This window comes from Diabrotica virgifera, chromosome 6 (assembly GCF_917563875.1).
Source record: "Diabrotica virgifera virgifera chromosome 6, PGI_DIABVI_V3a".
Taxonomy (NCBI): domain Eukaryota; kingdom Metazoa; phylum Arthropoda; class Insecta; order Coleoptera; family Chrysomelidae; genus Diabrotica; species Diabrotica virgifera.
Window position 1 is genome coordinate 6,959,341 of NC_065448.1, and position 24,012 is coordinate 6,983,352.

The 24,012-nt window shown below is 32.6% G+C and overlaps 1 protein-coding gene across 2 annotated transcripts in view; it reads left to right on the forward strand.

The window, feature by feature from the left end:
• The window catches only part of LOC114349451 (zinc finger protein 70), a 39,742-nt gene that overhangs the window by 7,977 nt on the left and 7,753 nt on the right, over window positions 1-24,012 (forward strand). The gene's annotated exons all lie outside the window — the stretch shown is intronic.

Here is a 24,012-nt window from a genome sequence, read left to right on the forward strand (position 1 = left end):
AACCAAATTACATGATAACTGGAAACTTCAATGGAATCAATACTGTGTAAATTGTCCGACAAGGTATACTCTTTTTCATCCGAAAATCCCGACAGATTATTGGCATAAAAATTTAGATTTTTCAAGACACATTATTGTTACTATCTCTCGACTAACATTTGGTCATGCCTGTTATCCCGCACATCTATATTATAAAATCTAAAATCCATATAATACAGTCGGATTTGTGCGAAAATTGCAATACAATAAGTGACTTGGATCATATATTTTTTGCATGTGACAAAAAGAAATTTGTTGAATATTATGCAGCTATTGCAAGAAAACGTTTATCCCCCATATAATCTGATGAACTTACTATTTTTGAACAAACCGTCAATCTTTAGGATCCTTCTAAATTATGTTAAGTCGTGTACATTGAAACTTTAGATTATAAAATTAGTCGTGTAAATTAATAATACCCCGTATCCCTACTTAGTATGTGGTTAGTCACCCTGAACGATCTGGGTGTGAAAAGTTTTTTTTTCCTTACCTACCCTGGATTGTTTTTGTAATGGATTCGTAATGGTTTTGGTGTATGGTGAGGCGTCGATTTCAAGAAGTGTTGCTGGCTAAATGGGCGCAGTTCCCAAAAGCCATAAAAGAAAAAAAAGTTAATTAACCTATGAAATGCCAATCGTGTCAAAATGTCATTAGTGTCAAAATTTGATAACAGTGGAGTAAACTTGCCCAAGGTTGGACCAATTAAAAACAAGCATTGCGGCGCGGTAAATTTGAATTACTCCTCCTGGTTTAAAAACAGACCATAGAATGCAACCACTTTTTTATCGATCTATGTAGTAATTAATTATTCCACATCCCTAAGTCGCTTAAGATTAAACCATGGCAATTTTCCTGCACATTTAGCTAAAATAGGAATGTTTATCAACTCTCTCTGTTCATGTGATAACTACTCTACTGCAGATTTAAATCATATAATCTTTAATTGTGAACTTAATAAAAACCATACGAAAGCACCAATTGCTAGACTTCAGGAGCGGAATGTAAGTTTACCGCTGAATATTTCACATCTACTAAGCTTCAATACCAAAACTATTAATGATATTATCATACAATTTCTTAAAGATTCTAAAATAAAAATTTAATGTGACATCTTCAATCTTCAACTTTCAAATATCTGTGGCAAAAAGTTTATCTAATGCCATCCCCTCTTTGTGAAACACACACATGTAGTAATTTTTGTGGTTTTCTGTGCCTTTATTTTCGAGTGTCAAAAATCTGTCAAAGTATAAAGACGCATTTCAAAGATTCTCAACGTTCTCAAAGAGAATATCTATGTAAATATCAAAGAGAATAGAACATCTAAATATTTGGTTAAATCAGTTAAAGAAGATGAAGACAAATGAAGTTATGGTTAGAATGGTGAAAGTACTTATGAGGAAAAATAAAGAAATGATGAACGAAATAAAACGAGTGAGGAAAGAACAAGCCGAAAACAATAAGCTATTAATGGAAATAAGGCAAGAGAATCAGAACTTGAAAAGAAAAGTAAAACAACTACAGGAAAGAATCGAACACATAGAGAAATATAGTAAGAAGAAAACTTCATAATATCAGGAATAAAACTGAACACAAACAACGATAGAAACATAAGAGAACGAATAGAAAATTTCATAGCTAGAGAATGACAAGTAAAAGTGAAATTGAGGATTGGCACCAAGATTGGGAAGAATATCTGCGTTATAGACATAGAGATAGGTACTGAAAAGATCAAGATCAACGAGATCATAATCTTGTGGGGAGAAACTCACATCAAATAGCACAAAACAGAAGAGAGGAGAAGACATGGGGGAGACCTTTGTCCAAGAGTGGATGCAAGCAGGCTGAAAGAAAAGAAGAAGCTAAAGTAAAACAAATCTCGAGCACAGTTCTGAGAATTTTCAGAACATCCCCCGTATTCTTGATGAAAAATAATCTGATTAAAATACAAATAAATGTTTTATATACTTGCTCGAAGTAGTTAGTCTTCTCGTAGACGTAAATTCTTTGATTTTATTCAAGTAGTAGCCAGATAATACGCGTTTATCACATTTTATTGGCAAAGAAAACAGGAAAACTATCCAGAAGTGAATATATGCAAAAGCTTAAGTTGATTGCAATCTTTTGGTGTGAGAATTTTTAAAAAATCGATTATGGATGCAGATGTCAACCACATCCAACTCCGATTTCTCAAGAGAGGCTGGTTAGCGGGGTAAATTGGGGTAGAAATTCAATAAAATCTATCTATAAGCGAGGTTCCTACAGCCTCTGCCGCTTCTCGCATTTCGACCGCCATCGTTTCCTGTCCATGCATTCGTCTTCTTTGATGGCTCTATCTCTAATTATGTGCCGTACATTTTCTTCCCGGGCAACTGAAGGCCTTCCCCTTCTTCTTCTTTGTTGTGCTATGTAATTTAAAGCTTTCCTTGGCCATCTATCTTCATTCATTCGTTTCATGTGACCATACCACACTAGTTGTCTCGTTTCAATTCTATCTATAGACTGGAATATACAGTATTAATTTGTCCTCCTTCTAATATCTTCATTCATGATGTGATCTTTTTTAGATATACCACACGGTCTCCTAAGCCAAGCCGCACACCAAAGAAACATGAAACGAAAAACATGAAACATGAAACGAAAAACATGTTTCATGAAAAGAAAACACTGCTAAAAAAATCTCAAAGTCCGCCTACTAATGAAACGAGTGTGATTCATGCTCATGACACATTTTTTTTTTCGGAGAGTTTCATAAATGGCCGGACGTATATTTGTTTAGCAGTGGTTTATTTCCATGAAACGTAATTTACGTTTCATGTTTCTTTGATGTGCGGCCGGGCTTAGATAATCCATTTCTACTACTTCTATCCTTTTTCTATATTTTTTCGTGATCTGACCAACTTCTGCCCCATAAGTTATAATAGGCTCTACTAAGGTACGTACGATAGATTGTCAATTTCGTTTTTGTCTTATATCTTTAGGCCATAATAGAGGCCCATATTTTCATATTCTTTCTTTAGTTTTCTAAACATGTAGTATGTAGTCCATGTTTTCCTCATCATTAGCTACGACTACCTGATCATCTGCGAAAAACAAAGTTGTTAGACATTTACCACCGCCTATGTCTATTCCCATTCCGGATACTTATTTCCTCCACTGTTCTAGCGATGATTGAATATACAGGGTGTAACATAAATACAGGTCATAAATTAAATCACATATTCTGGGACCAAAAATAGTTCGATTGAACCTAACTTACTTTAGTACAAATGTGCACCTAAAAAAAGTTACAGCCCTTTGAAGTTACAAAATAAAAATCGATTTTTTTCAATAGATCGAACACTGTTTGAGATTTCTTATTAAAAACGGACATGTGACATTCTTATGATAGGAATATCTGAAAAAAAAATTATAGTGAAATTTGTGTACCCCATAAAAATTTTATGGGGGTTTTGTTCCCTTAAACCCCCCAAACTTTGTGTACGTTCCAATTAAATTATCATTGTGGCACAATTAGTTAAACACAATGTTTTTAAAACTTTTTTGCCTCTTAGTACTTTTTCGAAAAGTTAGTTTTTTTTGAGATATTTTGAATATCTTGTCAAATCCACCACATATTTGTGTACTGTCAAGTACGATTTTAGAGACATGGTAATAATATGAAAATTTATTTATAAATTACAGTTTGAGGTATACTTTGAACCATTTTAAAAAGAAGCCACATCTCGATAAAAGGTGCCTTATCTGAAAAATACTAAGAGGCAAAAAAGTTTAAAAAACACTGTGTTTAACTAATGGTACAGCAATAAAAGTTTAATTGGAACGTACACAAACATTTGGAGGGTTTAAAGGCACAAAACCCGCATAAAATTTTTATGTAAACATATTAAAAAAGAAGCCGCATCTCGATTAAAACTGGTTTATCGAAAAAGTACTAAGAGGCAAAAAGTTTTAAAAACATTGTGTTTAACTAATGGTACTACAAAAATAATTTAATTGGGACGCACATAAAAGTTTGGGGGGGTTTAAAGGAACAAAACCCCCATAAAATTTTTATGGGCTGCACAAATTTCAATATAATTTCCTTTTAGGATGTTCATGCCATAAGAATGCCACATGTCCATTTTCATTAAAAAGTCTCTAATAGTTTTCGATATATCGGAAAAAATCGATTTTCATTTTGTAACTTCAAACGGCTGTAACTTTTTTTTGTGTGCATATTTGTACTAAGGTAAGTTAGGTTCAATCGAACTATTTTTGGTCCCAGAAAATGTGATTTAATTTATGACCTGTATTTTTGTTATACCCTGTATATTTTAAATATATTCGGAGACAGACAACATCCTTGTTTAAGCCCCTTTGTTATTGGAAATGATTCAGATATAAAGTTTCCTTCTTTAACGAAACTTCTTGCACTTTTGTATATATTTGCGATAGCATCCACATACTTTCTACTAAGACCTGCTTTCGTCAATGTTTGAAACAGTTTTTTCAAAGGTACCGTATCGTATATCTTCTCTAAATCTACAAACAATAGGTGGGTAGATAAATTCCTTGAATTCCGTTTTTCTATTATCTGCTGCAAAACGAACATATTATCAATGCACGATCTTCCTGCACGAAATCCACTTTGTTCTTCCATGTCTTCGTATTCTGGTTCTATTCTTTCTTTTATTATTCGACCGTACAACCTCCCTACTGAGCTGGTAACAGTTATTCCTCTATAATTAGAGCATATGCGTTTATCCCCTTTCTTGTAAATAGAGCTGATGTATCCAACATTCCAATCATCAGGGATATTTTCTCCTTTTAAGCAATTCAATTAAATTCAATAAAATGATTATGTATTATAATTTGGAAGATACATTGATTCTTCTTCTTCTTCCTATTTATAAGCAATTCTGCTTGTTCATTGATGGATTGAAACTTCTATGAAAGATTGTCTTCTTCTGTTGATTGGTGATTTTTTTATGCTATTTACACCACACGCTTCTCCTCCATTCTGCTAATAAGGTTATTCCATTTCTTTTTTCTATTTAGTGTCCATTCGTTTATACACTGTACGTTACATTGTCTTCTAATTTTTATCAGCACTCCTCTTTCGATCTCTCAGCGTATTTTCTGTAATTATTCTTAGTACTTTCATCTCTGCCGTTTCCAGTAGTCTTTGTGCTGTGGCTGTGCCGAGTCTTGTTTCTGATGCATATGTCATTATTGGTCTTACACTGGCTTTATAAATTCTTGACTTCATTTCAGTGTTAATATGTCGGTTTCGCCATACAGTGTTATTAAGGCATCCTGTCAGTCTATTTGCTTTTTGGTTTCGCCATATAGTGTTTAGGGGAGGAAGGGGGAATATCGCCATCTTAAGTAAATTACAAATTTTTAAATTGCTAAACAACAAATTAATGACTTTTCTCTACATCATTGGGTAGGTTAGTTATTTGTTTACATTTATTGTCAGAGAAAACGTTAGTTTTTCAACATAAACTACACATGAATTGCGTCAACAAAAAAAAGTACAAATGGCGATTTTACCCCACAGTACGGGGAAAAACCGCCATCCGTTCGGGGCATTATCGCCATATATTTCGATTACACAAAAAAACAATACCTACCCTTCAGTTAAGAACGAATTTTGTATTTGAAAAGGACAATAATAGTATATTATACTTATTTGAAAATATATATTATATTGTAAAGCAAAAACATCTTTGTTGATACATATTAGAAAAACTAAAGTTTAATTTTAAATACAAAACTTAAACTATTTTTTCTAAACAAGTTGTAGAAAACGAGAAAAAGAAAAATAACTATTTTAAGGTTAGACAATAGTCACATAAATAATCTCTTGCACTATCCGAACCCGAACAATCAGCGTGTGCCCAGTTGCCACATATAACGCATCTGTACCATAACTCGTTATTCTTGCCAGGCCCAGCACAAATCAGACAAATATCACCGGCGTCTTTCTCTCCCTGGGGAATGCTTGAGCAGGGTTCCAAATCATCCATCTCATCATCATCAATTATGTTAGTACTTTCCATAGATTCATCTGTACTTGAGTCAAAAGTAATATTTTTTCTTCCGGTCTTTTTACTTTTAGTGCATTTCTTATTCTTTTCGGCGTTTTTCTTCTTATTTCTTTCTTTATCCGTTTTCTTAGTGGCAGTTTCTCTCTTTTTTGTTATCAGAAGATTCAAAAATAGATTTAAATGGTGTGCTTGTCATTATCTCGGAATGTTGTTTTCGTTTATTTGGTACTGATGGGTTTCTCAAAGGAATAGAAGTCAGGTCACGGAACAGTTGTTTGGTTACTTGTTTTACTGCAGTTGATACTTCAGTTGAAGGTCCTGGCCTTGCGTCGTCATGAATTGGAGTTAAGGGAGATGGTTCGATTAATCTAGAAGGACCTGGTTTTGTTTTGTCATCCACTGGCTGAGGAACATCTGTTTTGGCTTTACTTATAGCTTTTTGGTTTAAATGATCTGAATTTTCTTGATCATCTGTAGTTATGCTTTCATCTATATCGATAATTGGCATAGCAATTGCCGTATGAGTAACAGGGGCAAAGTCATCATCCGCGAACTTCTCTGGGTTTAGGAGAAATATTCCTGTACTTTTGAACCCAGAAACGGCTTTTTCGATGGTTGCTACTCTTCCATAGGCTTTGTTAAAAAGAGAAGCTAGATCATAGGGAGTAATTTTGGCATAGTGTTTTGTTTTAATAAAAACATCACATTCCCTGTTGAAAGCTGTTTTTAAGGGACTATAGAAAGATACGTCCAACGGTTGGAGTCTATGTGAAGTGTGTGGTGGAATTGTGACAACCGTTATGAAGTTTTCTCTATAAAACTCATAAATTCTTAGAGACTTGTGGCTACAATGATTATCCATTATCAGCAATACAGGATCATCTTTGCTTGGTTTGGCATGTTTCTTAAAATGTTCTAACCAAGAGTAAAATATACCCTCGTTGATCCACCCATTGTCGGAACATTTATAGGTAGCACCTTCGGGTCCATCTCTAGTTAGTAGCGGGCTTAACCTCTTTCGCGGGAATATAATTAAAGGAAGAATGTAATTCCCGGAAGCACTATATGCACAATTAACTGTGACATTTTTTCCCCTCTCCCAGCTGACCACACCCCCAACTTGTTTTTGTCCTTTTGGGCCAAGTATTTTCCCAGGCTTTTGTACGGTTGATATACCGGTTTCGTCACAGTTGTATACCCTTGAAGCTGGAAAGTTGTGTTTTTCAAATACCTTTTCAAGATTTTGAAAAAACAGTTTAACTTCTTCCTTGTTAAACCCTTCAATCCTGCTCAAACTAGTAGCCTCAGGTTTCCTAAGGCTTATCCTAGGGTGTCTTCTTAAAAACCCCTCAAGCCAGTCTGTAAAGGCTAATTCAGTTGTTTTATTAAACGGGTTCTGAACATTATTTTTCTGCGCAAACTGGAAAGCAAGACGGCGAAGTTCGATAGGCGTTATGCCGTAAAACATTTTTGCCATTAGAAGCACATGATCAGCTATTTCTTGTTCCATTTCCTGGCAAAATATAGGTTTTCGCCCCAATGTATCCTTTTTATTATTATTATTTTTTAGATGGTCCCTCAACGTGGTTCTAGGAATATGCATTCTTTCTGAAACTTTTTTCACAGACTCTCCCGAACGGACACAATCAATGGCTGTTTGTAGTTCTTCAGAGGACCATTTTGCTCTTTCAGTCGTTCGTATCCTGTGTCTTGGCATGGCGGAGGCAATCTAAAAATAAATAATTATTAGTACCTATCTAAGTTACAAAGTACCTAATTGGGGAAATATCGCCATGGCGAAATTACCCCGGTATTTCTGGCGATTTTACCCCAAAAAGTATTTGTTACTCAAATAACAATTATCTAAAAAACATTTTTCTTTTATTTCAAATCTAATAGCACAGACCCTTCAGCAAACATATTAAAGAGAAAATAGCATAGTGTCATTTTCGTAGAAGTTTTATTATCGTTTTATACCTCTTAATTTCGAAGTCGAAAAAATTATAACGAACAACACATAAAACACCTTGGCGGCAGTCACATACAAACTAACAACACAACACCCCCTCATCTATGCTAACAACGATGAACGATATCTGTTCTATCTGTTCTCAATCTATGTATCATTTTCTACGTGTTTTTGTTCAATTAGTTGAACCATCTTCCATGAAAATCATGTTCCATTTGTTTCGAAAAACGTTCCCAGTGATAATTTTTTTTATTCTTCTTACAAGTGCATGTTTTTTATTTTAAAGTTCTCCTTTATGCGAACTTATAACCGGCAACAGTTCTGTCGAGCTACTATATTCACAAAACAAAACTGCAGGCGGAGTACCTAAACATGGAGTAAAGCGGCGCTTTTAGACTTTTTCAAAAATAATGTTATTTTTCTTTTAACTGCATACTTAGTATTTTTTTAAAGAAATATGTTCTGCTTTCGCTGTCTTATTATTTTATTAAGCTGTAGGTACTTGATTATTTCGTTTTTTGTTATTTTTAATTAAAAAAAATTGTGCAGGAACTGTGTGGTCCCTCTCTCCTCTATATATTTTTATTCTATCCAATTAGAATAAGAATTTTACGATGCTTTTGCTTTGTTTTGTTAATTTCCTTGCGGTACACTCATTTTATGTTTGTAATATTGTTAACGTCAGATTCTCATATGAATTTATAGTGAACAGAGGTCTTAAGACAAGGAGATCCGTTACCCACAGTGCTTTTTAATTTGGTATAACAATAATCAGAAATAGCCGAGTTAAAACGATCTGAATCTTCTTCAACAATGAACATCAATATCTGTCATTCACTGATGATCTTAGTGTTCTAACGAAAACAAGAAAATAATTAAGAAACGTTATAAAAAGAAAAAGTCAAAGTACATTATACTCGCAAAATAGACCAGGACGTATCTGTTTTTAGGTGGATGTGAGAGGTGGCATTCGGAATTTTGCAGATAAAGTTAGGTGACAACTTCGTTAATTGTAATTGACTCAAGCTCCTTCTCAAATATGCCCGGAACATTAATAAAAAAATTAAAATATTTAAAAATTTCGATAAACATCGAATTTTTTCTACTTTCTTTGCTTATAACTTTAAAACGATTCATTTTGGAACAAAGTTGTACAAAAATAAAATAAAGATAATTAAATTTTGTATGACATACGACTGATTAAAAATGTCTTAAATTATTACCCTTTCTGCAAAATAGCAATAAATACAAAATAAGGGGGCAAAATAAGCCTGTTTTTGTTCAATATTTTTCAACCACTTTGGTTGCATTTAGAACCTTTGTAATTCGCTTAAAAATTTTTTTTAACATACCTACATACTTAAACCGTCCACCAAATTTCATTAAAATCGACCCAATAGATTTTGCATAATAATTTTGCAATCTAATTTTTTTTTAAGTTAAAATTTTTTAAAAACTTTCTGAACAAAAAGTAGACAATTTAAAAGTTTTCTATTTTTTTACATATAAACAGACACTTTACCTATCTAATACACCTTGCAGCATTAAAATCAGATTATTTAAGCAGCCTCAGCAATGTTTTAAAGTTATAAACAATTTTTTGGCTTATAAACAAATTAGTGGTGTCGCCAGGAGAGGGTGCAACGGCTTCCTTTATTTAGATGGATTTACCTTAAGTTTTTTTATGTATTTTGACCCGTAGAACACGAATTTTTTGGGTAACAGGTGATCCGGATGTCGATAAGATTGTTATAAACAAAGAACTTGAGGAATTACATAACATCGATTTTTTGCAAAATAAAACATTTTTTTTTGTATTTGTTGGATCATTGTAAGCAAAAAATGTCCTTACAAGTTTTTTCGTAGGATGCATAGTTTTCGAGATAAATGCCGTTGAACTTTCAAAAAATCGAAAAATTGCAATTTTTAAACCCGAATAAATTTTGATTAAAAAATAAAATAGCAATTCTTCTAACAGCATTTGAAAGTTTAAGTCAAATTATACCGGTTTTGATTATTTGCATTGCTAAAAATTAATTATTAATTTTTAAACAAAGCTATTTGTTTATAAGCCAAAAAATTGTTTATAATTTTAAAACATTGCTGAGGCCTCTTAAATAATCCGATTTTAATTCTGTAAGGTGTATTAGATAGGTAGAGCGCCTCTTTGTATGTAAAAAAATTAGCCAAGTTCTAAATGGTCTACTTTTTGTTCAGAAAGTTTTTAAAAACTTTGAACTTTTTAAAAAAAAATTTAGATTGCAAATTTATTATGCAAAATCTATTAAGTCGATGTTAATTAAATTTGGTAGGCGGTTTAATATGTTATAACAATTTTTCTAAGCGAATTACTAAGGTTCTAAGTGCCACCAAGTAATTAAAAAACATTGAATAACAACAGGCTTATTTTGCCCCCTTTTTCTGTATTTATTGCTATATTGCAGAAAGGGAGAGACTTTAAGACATTTTTGTATCATAAACGACTCGTTTATGATACAAAATTCAATTATCTTTATTTTATTTCTCTACCACTTTCTTCCAAAACGAATTGTTTTAAAGTTATAAGCAAATAAAGTAGTTTTTCGAAATTTTTAAATATTTTAATTTTTTTATTAATGTTCGGGGCATGTTTGAGAAGGAGCATAAGTCAATTATTATTACTGAAGGTGTCACCTAACTTTATCTGCAAAAATCCGAATTTTACCTCTCACATCCAAAAATATACGTTTTTTCACAGATCAGTCCTGGTCTAAAACTACAGAGCAAAAAGAAGAGAGGCAGCAGTTTACTTTCATATTATCTAATGAATCAACGGAATTTAATTTTGAGAGAATAGTCCATTTTACGTATCTGGGGGTTATTATAAAAGAGAAAGGTCATGAAGAATGGGAACTGAATGACAGATTGGTAAAGGGAGATAAAAGGATGGGAAGCCTAAGATGCCTGAAGCCTGATGAAATCTAAATACGTATCGAGAAAAACAAAGTTAAGGATATATAAAACGATAAGACCCATAGTGACGTATGGTAGCGAGGTATGGACAATGAAAAAGGCAAGTACGGATAAATTAAAAAGCTGGGAAAAGAAAATACTTAGGGGTATATATGGAGGCAAAAACACGGTGGAGAGGTTGGGTGCGACGAACAAACAGGGTGCAAGAGGAACTGTATAAAGAACCAAGCATCAGTCGCGTCATAAAGACAAAGTGAGTGAGATGGATGGGGCACGTGATGAGAATGAAAAGAACGAGGTTGCCAAAGATGATCGTAAAGAGGAGCTCAATCACAAAAAAACGGAAAGGACGACCAGACAAAGATGGTTTGATAGCGTACAGGAAGAACTCGGAAAAGAGAGAATTGGTGGTTGGGAAGAAAGACCAACAAACATGGACAAATGGAGGAGAACAGTAAGTCAATTAAGTTAGCAAGTAGCTTGATATAGGGAACTTACATAAAATTTTAAATTCGAAAAAAATGGTATAAATCACAACAGAACATAATTTAAAAAAAACAATAAATGCTGTATAAAAGGTATATTTAAAAAAACCCTCAAAAGGGCCACATCAATTCACATAACTAGTTTTCGACTGGTTTACCAGTCATCATCAGTGCTTACGTGCAATGTACATGTTAGCCACCAAAATGCTATTTTACAAAAATTACATTGCACGTAAGCACTGATGATGACTGGTAAACCAGTCGAAAACTAGTTATGTGAATTGATGTGGCCCTTTTGAGGGTTTTTTTAAATATACCTTTTATACAGCATTTATTGTTTTTGTATCACATGGTATACAGCCAACTACAGGAAAACTTTTTTCCTTGTGGATTTTTATAATTTAAAACATGTATCAAAGATAAAAAAGTTTTGTTTGTCTTTCGTTTGGCCCCTAAAGACGATTAAAAATTCAACTTATACCAGCCAGCCCAAAACGCGTCGTGACGTCAAGGGGTTATATGTTCACATTCTACACCAATTGTATATACACTGTGTCCGTAAAGTATGGAACAAATTCTTTTTTAGCTAAACAGAGCATTTTAAGAAATAATCCTGAAACACGTCGATTTTTGATTTTAATTTACCATATTTTAAAATAATATTCTACTATACAGGGTAAATTGCTTTCGAGTAATGACGTCACCGTCATTTTTTTTAAATGGAACACCCCCATTTTGTCTCAATTTTCGGATTACTCTAGCTGAGCTGATTCCAAAAATGTATCACATGTTGATTCAAATTTGTACAGGGTGGACAAAAATACAATAGCTTTGTGTGTGTTCATAAAGTAACGCGTTAGTTAAATTAACAATTTTATCAAAAATACTTATTGTATTTTTGATATTTTAATTAATTTTTGATTTTAATTAATTTTTGATATTGTTTAATTTAATATTTTAATTTAATATCAAAAATTAATTAAAATTTATTATTATGAGCACACATAAAACTATTGTATTTTTGTCCACCCTGTACCAATTTGAATCAACATGTGATACATTTTTGGAATCAGCTCAGCTAGAGTAATCCGAAAATTGAGACAAAATGGGGGTGTTCCATTAAAAAAAATGACGGTGACGTCATTATTCGAAAGTAATTCACCCTGTATATTAGAATATTATTTTAAAATACGGTAAATTAAAATCAAAAATCGACATGTTTCAGGATTATTTCTTAAAATGCTCTGTTTAGCTAAAAAAGAATTTGTTCCATACTTTACGGACACAGTGTGTAATTTTAAATTAGACATTATAAACGCCAGTAGAAAATACAGTTATGTGACGTTACAAGTGTTTTTGATCGTTTGAACTATTCATAGAAAACTTGTACTTTTACAAAATGGTTTTATTTTCAATAGTAAACCTTCTTTCCTTTCGTTTCTTTCAAAAACTGTATCAAACTCCAATTTCAACAAACTGGTATATATTATTACAATGACATACGATACATGTCATTAGAATATAAATATTTTTCCTTTATTCCCCGACGACGAGCTGGCCAAATACCCAAGTAGGTGGAGGCCAATAAACTAAAGTAGAAGAAGAGGAATATACGTAAATATAACCATAAACGTAACCATATAGTTAAACTCTGTGACGTCACGGGTCTTTTGAATTATTTTAAGATACAGACTCTTATAAGACTTTAAATTTGTACTTTTAAGTTATTATGAGTTTTTGAAGCGTGAAATTTTGGAAGTCTCATTTTTATACACAATTGAACATTATTATGTAATAAAAAATGTGCAAGTTCCCTATTGGATGGACAATAAGCCACTCCAATTGATACAATATTTTAATATACAGGGTGTCCCGAAAAGATTGGTCATAAATTATACCAGACATTCTGGAGTCAAAAATAGTTCGATTGAACCTAACTTACCGTAGTACAAATGTGCTCATAAAAAAAGTTACAGCCCTTTGAAGTTACAAAATGAAAATCGATTATTTTCAATATATCGGAAACTATCAGAGATTTTTATTGAAAATGGACATGTATTATTCTCATGGGAGGAGCATTTTAAAACAAAATTATAGTGGTATTTGTCCACCCCATAAAAATTTTATGGGGGTTTTGTTCCCTTAAACCCCCCCAAACTTTTGTGTACGTTCCAATTGATTCATTATTGTGGTACCATTAGTTAAACAAAACGTTTTTAAAACTTTTTTGCCTCTTAGTATTTTTTCTATAAGCGAGTTGTTATCGAGATGCGGCTTCTTTTTTAATATATTTACATACAAATTTTATGGGGGTTTTGTTCCTTTAAACCCCCCAAATGTTTGTGTACGTTCCAATTAAGCTATTATTTTGGTACCATTAGTTAAACACAGTGTTTTTAAAACTTTTTTGCCTCTTAGTCTTTTTTAGATAAGTCACCTTTTATCGAGATGTGGCTTCTTTTTCAAAATATACCCAAAAATGTACATTCTAAATAAATTTTCAGATTTATTAAGGTCTCTATAATCGTACTTAACCATATACAGATATGTGGTGGATTCGACAAATATTCAAAATATCTCGATAAACACTGGCTTATCGAAAAAGTACTAAGAGGCAAAAAAGTTTTAAAAACACTGTGTTTAACTAATGGTTCCACAATAATAATTTAATTGGAACGTACACAAAAGTTTGGGGGATTTAAGGGAACAAAACCCCCATAAAATTTTTATGGGGTGCACAAATTTCACTTTAATTTTTTTTAAGATGTTGCTGCCATAGATGATATTCCTGGGGAAGTATGGAGAGCATTGGGAGAGACAGGAACAAGGTGGCTAGCAGGTCTATTTAATAGAATTATGGAAGTTGGACAAATGCCAGACGAATGGAAAAGCAGTATACTGGTACCTGTTTACAAAAACAAGGGAGATATACAACAATGTACAAACTACAGGGCTATAAAACTGCTTAGCCACACCATGAAAATATGGGAAAGAGTAATTGATAGACGGATACGTGAAGAGACCGAAATATCCGAGAATCAATTTGGCTTTATGCAGGGTAGATCAACAACAGATGCAATTTTCACTATAAGGCAGTTGATGGAAAAATACAGGAGTAAAGAAACAAACGCTCATATGGTATTCATTGATCTTGAGAAAGCATATGATAGAGTTCCTCGAGAGATTCTGTGGTGGGCACTCAATAAGAAAGGAGTCCCTGGTGAATATGTAAAGATTGTGAGGGATATGTATGAGGGAGTAACGACTAGTGTTAGGACAGGTGTGGGAGAGACTGATAAATTTCATGTGAAAGTAGGATTGCATCAAGGTTCTGTGCTTAGTCCGTATTTATTCTCATTAGTTTTGGACCAGATAACAGCGAAAATACAGGGTAACATTCCATGGTGCTTAATGTATGCTGATGATGTAGTGTTAGTAGGAAATAGTGAAAGAGACTTAGAACAAAAACTGGAACAGTGGAGACAAGCTCTGGAGGAAAAAGGTTTAAAACTTAGTAGGACAAAAACAGAGTATTTGGAATGTTCATTTAAAGATGGAGCTACTACAAATAAAATGGTATCTTTGGATGGTGAAATGATTGTAAAAAGCAATAGTTTTAAGTACCTAGGATCGGTATTACAGAGTAATGGAGAAATAGATGGAGATGCATGCAGTAGAATTAGGGCTGGATGGATGAAGTGGAAAGAAGCGAGTGGTGTGTTGTGTGACAGAAAAATTCCAATGAAGCTGAAGGGAAAATTCTATAAAACAGCCATAAGACCAGCTATGATGTACGGAACTGAATGTTGGGCAGTGAAAAAGAAAGAGGAACAGCGAATGCATGTGGCGGAAATGAGAATGCTTAGATGGATGAGTGGAGTGACAAAGAAGGATAAAATTAGAAATGAGTATATTAGGGGAAGGCTAGGTGTGGCACCAATTGATGCCAAAATGAGAGAGCATAGGTTAAGATGGTTTGGTCATGTTCAACGTCGAGACGTTAACCACCCAATACGAAGAATAGCTGAAGTGCAGATTCCTGGAAGGAGTAGGAGAGGAAGACCAAAGAAGACGTGGGGGGAGACGATTAGGCAGGACATGTTGGTAAAGGGGATTAACATTGATATGACCCAAGATAGAATTGTGTGGAGAAATGCAATTAGGGAAGCCGACCCCGCATAGGGATAAGGCAAAGAGAATGATGAAGATGTTGCTGCCATAAGAATGCCACATGTCTATTTTCAATGAAAAATCTCTAAGACTTTTCGATATATGAAAAAAAAATCGATTTTCATTTTGTAACTTCAAAGGGCTGTAACTTTTCTTGTGTGCACTATTGTATATAGGTAAGTGAGGTTCAATCAACCTATTTTTGACCCCAGAATCTGTGGTATAATTTATGACCAATATTTTCGGGACACCCTGTATAGGTATTACATTATAATATGTAATGTATTTAATTGTATTTTAACCCTAGCCCTTCAAGGCCTGTTGAGTTTTGTAAATGAATGAATAAATAAAATATTGTTATCAATCCAATGAATTACTTTATTGCAGTGTATTACGAAGTGTTAGAGTTCTCTGTTTTTCCGCATTAGATTAAAATCGACAAAAACAATAATACTCGTACATTCCAAATTCCATATTTTGTAAAAATCCCCAAAAGTCCTTGGTCGGAGCAAATCCATTATTCTTGCGATAATCCAGTGCGGCGGGTGGCCATGTAGAGTAACTGCGACGGCGTCTTATAAATCATCCCTAAAACATAACCAAAGCAACAACATTTCTCTTCTACCCCGAAAAAAAGACCTTTCAACTTATTGGAATTTTAAAGTTGGGTGAGTATGATTCTCTCGATTCAAAAGTGTGATTATACTTATAGCAAGTTCGAGAATTTTTATTATACAGAATGCAGGGATAGAATAGCTGTAAATAAATGTAAATAAAAGAAGAATTTAAATTATTTACATTAGAACTCGTGGAAGAAATAAGGAAAAACTATCCTGTTGGTGACACAACCCCCTCCAGGCCGAAACAAATTTTTGAGTAGCATGGTAGCATCTATATTAATAACCTATATGTTTCCTGCAGCCGATTTTTATGATATACATAGTTATAAACAAATGAAGATAAAAAACGGTAAATTTTCGCTTTTTTCGTATATTACCAAAAAGTTAAGCATTTTAAACAAATTTGAGAGTAAGAAACTCATAAATCGTATAAAAAAACTTCAATATGGCGTTCGCTGAATATGTCTATCCTTATTGGTTACTTAGAAAATTGCAAAATAGATCATAAATTTTGAGGTTTTATAAATATTCATAACTTATGTAAAAATTAACTTGAAATCTTCTTATTACACGGAATGCTGAGACTTCTGGTGCTTAAACCATATCCTAGTAAGTATTGAATCTAACTTCAGCGCGTGAGTAATGAATCATTCCTCACGGGTAAAGTAATGTGTGCTATTATCTATTAAAACATAGCGAATAATGAGCATATATTAAACGGTCGAAGACAAAATAATTTTTTCTACGACCGTTGAATAATATGCTCATTATTCACTATATTTGAATAGATAATAACACCCATTACTTTACCCGTGAGTAATAGTTCATTACTCACGGGCTGAAGTTACTCACGGGTAATTACTCATGGGTTGAAGTTAGATTCAAGTGGCAAGTGGTACATGACACTTTTAATATACCTACTTATTATTAGCAAATAAAATTAATTAAACTTTATTTAATAAAATAGTCACTGTAATTTATATATCAACAATTAACTTCGAAAAATGTTTAAAGGATTTTGAACTGCAGGTAATAATTAATGGATCAGTATATTCTTTACGTTTAAATTTCAACGTTTAACATTTTAAGATTGACGTTATTAAAGGGTAAACACAAATAATGTGTACTAATTCCGTAAAAAGGTTTACGGATATGAAATTTATATCAATGAATTATGTGTCACTTACTGTTGATTGTACAATAGATTTTTATTGGGAGCAAACGTTCTTTTTCATGTAATTGCCTTAAAATGTCTTATTTTTAAAAGCCAACGCCATTATATACCATGACACTAATGACATTTCTATGATTCTAACAGTGTTGCCATAATTATATAAAATATATTTTCTTATGAAAAATAATATCTTTCGATTTTAAATAATGTTAGTAGTTGATAATTATTATATTTTTCTACAAATCCAAATAAAAAAGTTCGTAGAAAAAGTATAGTATTCTACTCGCATGGAATGGCTATTACTCACTCTGATGAATTACGACACTCGCCTACGGCTCGTGTCGTAAACTTCATAATAGTGAGAAATAGCCATCATTACATGCTCGTTGAATAATATACTATAACCTCACCGTCCACTACTACTTATTTCAACATCGAATTGCACCTTGTTTCGACAAAGATTTATTAATCAGAGTCTTTATAAAAAGCATTTAGAAGTAGGTTCTCCTCTTATTTGGAGACATCCACAAAAGTAAATTTGCTTCCTGGAAGAGCGTTTTATATAGAATAGAGAGCAAAGGAAGAAAGGAAGAGAGGGAGAGATAAAAATATATGGTTTTAGACAATTAAATTAATATTAAAATTATGATCTTCAACACTTGTGCAGGTAAATAACCCGTCAAAATCGCTATTTACATTTGGTATGTTTGCAGCTTTTAAAAATCTTGTACCTCTGGTAGCAAAATAATTTCTACCTCCATAAAACCTACCGACTAACTTGTTCCCAAAAAATCCCGGGTAGAATGTATTCAAAAGGTAGTTTTAACTATCTAAAAGTTAAAACCTCTGGTAGGCATGGCAGTTATAATTTGAATGTATGTAGTTAGTATCAAGTTACAACCCATGTAGTCTGCACGATGCATTGATTAGTTTTAGAGTTACAACTCTCGCCGATTTGTGAAAAAGTGATCGCAAAGTTATCCAAGAGTTTGGACGCAATTGATAGTTATTGTGTGTCCCGCTTATAGTTTAAAAGCTACACGCTACCCAAATGCTCATTATTAATTAGGTAAGTTGATTACTACTAAAAAAACATCCTTAGTTCATGTCGTAGTTAGTGACCTTTAAATAGGGAACTTGCGCATTTTTTTTTATTACATAATAATGTTCAGTTTTGTTTAAAAATGAGATTTCCAAAATTTCACGCTTCAAAAACTCATAATAACTTAGAAATACAAATTTAAACTCTTCTGTAAAATAAAATAGTTCAAACGATCCGTGACGTCACATAGTTTTATTATTAAGTTATGTTTAAGGTTGTTTGTTTGGGTTTATATGACTGCGGACACTAAATCCATTCGCCAATATGTTTAAGGTTATATTTAGGTATATTCTTCTTCTTTAATTTATTGGCCTCAACTTACTTGGGTATTTGGCCCGCTCATCGTCGCCGAATAAGGGAAAAATATTTATATTCTAATGACATTTATCGTATGTCATTGTAATAATTTATATACCAGTTTGTTGAGATTGGAGTTTGATACAGTTTTTGAAGGAAAGGAAAAAAGGTTTACTATGGAAAATAAAACCATTTTGTAAAAGTACAAGTTTTCTATGAATAGTTCAAACGACCAAAAACACTTGGACGTCACATAACTGTATTTTCTACTGACTGACGTTTATAATGTCTAATTTTAAAATTATATACAATTTTGTTTACTTTGTTGGTGCAAAATGTAAACATATAATCATATGACGTCACTACGCGTTTTCGGCTGGCTGGTATAATTTAAATTAGGATCGTCTTTAGGGGCCAAACGGAACACAAAAACAACTTTTTTATCTTTGATACATGTTTTAAATTATGGTCTGTTGTGATTTATCACATTTTTTTTAATTTAAAATTTTATGTAAGTTCCCTATTGTAAAAGTGCTATTGTGTTTGTGTTTTACGGACTAGTGTGAATTAAACGGTGAGTTCGGCGGTTGAAATATAAGAACTTTACAAAATAACTTTGACTAGCTCTTATTTTGTAATACAGTTGAACCCGCTTATTAGAATAGCCTTCGTGCCAAGCAAAAATATTCTTATACGCGGGATATTCTAATAACCGATCATTGGTGGCTAGCTGAAATAAGTGTACCAAATATACGTTATAATAGTACATGCTATGTCAATATGTATATGCATATGGTTTTAGGTCTTTTTATGTCAATAAAAATTTATAATCTATTTACAAAAATAATTACGAAACGATTAAACAATAAATTGGAATTGGGTTTTAGAAAAGACTTCCGAACAAACGATTAACTATTGGTAATAAATAATCTTATAGAAAAATGCTGTTTCTAAAAACAGCCAAGTGTGTGGCAATGTACCTATAGAAATTTGTAGACAAATGAAATTATTTTATGACCTTTTCGGCATACGATTGAATTTTCTGTGGAAAAGGAGCGTTTACTCATAACACAGTAATAAAGTGTTTATTAGGTACCTGACAAACCCTAATAATATTCAAAACAGCTGGCTTTCGAAGCACTTACCGACAAACCATTATATCAGGCAAATTTAAAAATTTTAGGAAACTGTACGTAAAAATTTATTTGCTGACCTGAAAAAATTATTCTAAAAAGCGGTAGTAGGGTACTAAACCATATTCCAATAAACATATAAATTTATTAAAGGGTAAATGGAAACGTTTCGGAACCTCGAATTTATATTCCATAAACCGGGATATTCCTATAACCGGTACTCTAATGAGCGGGTTCGACTGTAGTAGCAAAGTTAGCAATTCAATTATTTATTTGTTAATGTTTTTATTCTTTTATTTCCACATTAGTAGCTGGTCCTTCGATTTGTAATGTATTACATTGCTTATTAGGCTCTATATGTTCGCAGCTTTTAAAAATCTATTATCTACCACAGATTAACTCCGAATTTCCCAAATCGCCACTATCATAGTCGAAGCAGAGCAAAAAGATATTTAAAAAGAGTTGCAGGTAGTCGGATTCCGAGGGATAGGACGAACTTTTTATTTTTCTTTTATTGGCTCGTAAAAGTGGTGGATTAAAGAACGCTTGTGCAGGCTCGTGCTGAATATAAATTGACCTCTTAATGCGGTCACCTGGACCGTTCGCTACGAAATATTCAAAATCGGATAATGTCGGGGCGCGGGCTCGAAAAATTATTTACTAGTGAAAGTAAAAAGAAAGTATAAAGAACGAGGAATAACTATTTTGAAAAGAAACGCCGCAAAACGTTTATAAAAAATTCAGAGGGGATCTTTGGGTTGAATCGTCATTTATATTTATTTTTCACTTAGTGTGTTTAGAAGGGATGGAACGTTTCTTGTTGCTGAATTTTTTAGTAACACGAGTTTTTTTGTTTGGATAATTTCCTGTAATGCTAGGAGAAGATAATATTCATGCTGATAAATTGAAATCAATGAAACTCGGACATCGATGTCCGTATTTATCAAAATATATGATAAAATGACCAAATCCCATTTGGCAATCCGGAATGTTCTGAAATGGAAATCGAAACGTCAAAATAAAGTTATTTTAAAGTATAATTGTGGCTTATATAATAAAAGTAGTAAATTGTATTAATTATGCCACAAGAAAATAACTTCAGAATAATGTAATTCTACACTCTACAGGGTGTTTGGTAAAGAATGGGCCATAGCTTAACCTTAGATTCCTGAGGTTAAAATAGGTCGAATTAAGTTAACTTACCTTAGTACAAAAGTTGATAATAACTGAAATACAGGGTGTCAAATTTAAACTTTTATTTTATTTATTTTTGAATATTTCCTGACAGGCATGGGACAACAACACGAAATTTGGTAAGTGGTGCTGTTATTGTACACCCTACTAAATTATGTTAGACAAACGTTTCTGGCTACTACCAGAGGCGTACGACGGGGGAACGTGAATGGTTGACCCTTCCCAAATTCTACGCTACTGGCGGAATTTCTATTTTAGTGCAATTTTTTTATTCTTCAATACCTTCTATGTAATTAACATACTCTTCATTAGTAACAACAAAGCCATTAGTTTTCGAGATATTTGAAGCTAAAAACGAAGGAGCATAATACATTAATCAAAATAAGTGTGCCTTTTCATTTTTAACTTCAAAGTTCAAATATCTCGAAAACTAATGACTTTATCGCTACGAATGAGAGGTATATTATTTGCATAGAAAGTTTTCGAGAATCTAAAAATTATGCTAAAATAGCAGTTTCATCATTGGCGTAGAATTTGGGAAGGGTCAACCATTCACTTTCCCCTGTCGTACGCCTCTGGTATTAACCAGAAACGGGTATTTAACATAATTTAGTAGGATGTACAGTACCTACATTTTCTGCCAAGTATCATAAGGATATGCCAAATAGTTTTATAGTACCGGGCACAATAGTTATTAAAGTTTTAAATAAAGAATAATTTATTAAAAAAAAAGAATACTTTAAAATAATTTGACATATCCGTGTCATACTTGGCAGAAAGTGTAGGCACTGTACACCCTAATAAATTATGTTAAATAATCGTTTCTAGCTACTTCCAGAGGCGTACGACAGGGGAAAGTGAATGGTTGACCCTTCCCAAATTCTACGCCACTGATGAAACTGCTATTTTAGCATAAGTTTAAGATTCTCCAATATTTTCCATGCAAATAATATACTCTTCATTCTCAACGATGAAATCATTAGTTTTCGAGATATTTGAAGTTAAAAATGAAAAGACACACTTATTTTGGTTAATGTATTATGCTCCTTCGTTTTTAGCTTCCAATATTTCTAAAACTAATGGCTTTATCGTTACGAATGAAGAGTATGTTGTATACATAGAAAGTATTGAAAAATAAAAAAATTGCACTAAAATAGCAATTCCGCCAGTGGCGTAGAGCTTGGAAAGGGTCAACCATTCACGTTCGGCCGTCGTACGCCTCTGGTAGTATCCAGAAACGTTTGTTTAACATAATTTTGTAGGGTGTACAGTACCAGCGTCACTTACCAAATTTCGTGTTGTTGTCTTATGCCTGTGAGGAAATATTCAAAAATAAATAAAATAAAAGTTTAACTTTGACACCCTGTATTTCGGTTATTATCAACTTTTGTACTAAGGTAAGTTAGCTTAAATCGACCTATTTTAATCTCAGGAATAAATTTATTTTCTCGACAAATAGGCGATTTTGGAGATAAATTCCGAAACAGGTCGATTTTTAATATTAAATTATAATTTTTTGGCGTATGGATGTATACTATACATCATACTAGTGACTCCATCCATCTAGGCATGAGGTCATAATCGATTTTTTTTTTAAATGAAAATAGGGATCTTATGCGAGCTCATTTGAAAGGTTATATTAATTAATAATTATTAAATAATAAATATTAATAATATTAATTCAGATAAACATTAATATAATTATTTATGTAGGGTGGCAATTTTTTTAATTAATCTAATTGACAAAAAAACAGTAATTTGTGCTTAAATTAAAGGTTCAAACTACCATCTACCTGCCTCTTGGCAGTTTGAACCTTTAATTTTAGCAAAAAACAATGTTTATTTGTTAAATAATCATTTTTCTTGCAGCAGTAAAATGTATTTTGAATTAAATCAATTATATAGGTACATACTTTTTTTTTATCAATTAATTTAATTTAAAAATTATCTTTGTAGCATTTCTGTATAAATAATTATGTTAATGTTTATATTACTGAATAGAGAACAGAATAACATTTCAAATGAGCTAGCACACGACCCCTTCGACATCCATATAAATGATGTCGCTAGTATGATACATATGTTACAGTATAAAAAAAATCATAATTTAAAAATAATAGTCGACCTGTTTCGGATTTATCTCCAAAATCGCCTATTCTCATGAAAATAAATTTATTCCATAATCTTGCCCCTCTCTATAACTATTTATATATGTTTCTTTTGTAAATTTCTTTACGTTTTATGCACTATAACAATGCATTTTTATATTCATTGTACATGATAATATATACTTTTAGTTGAAAATCACTTTTATTATATTTTTTTGTAATATACCTGATAGAACTTACCAGTCAAATAAAATGGAAAATAAAACCGAAATTCCAGCATATTAAAATCTTTAAAGAACTCCGTTGGTAGAAAAAAAAAACGGTTCGTCGTCGAAAACGGATAATAACGATCATTAAGGCCAATTTGGAGTTTAAAGAAGAGAGAAAATAATCAGTGCTCAGCACAAAAGGTGTCTAAACTTTTAAATTCAAATAACGACGTAGCATACCGGCTGTTTTCGAGCTTTACCCCTTTTAATATCCATCCCCATGCTTTATCCTCACTTTTTATTCCCCACCTACCTCTATTTTCGTTTGCTTGCGTCGTATACGAGGTGTAGATGGTAATTTCTGAACAGAGGAACCCATATCAAACGTAAAAGAAATATCTAAGAATTAATCTTATTATCTAATGCATAAGGATGGTTCGATGATATGTATATCCCCAGTAGTACTTTACGGGATTGAAGCATGGACCCTGACAGAATAGCTTTTAAAAAACCTAGAAGCATTTGAGA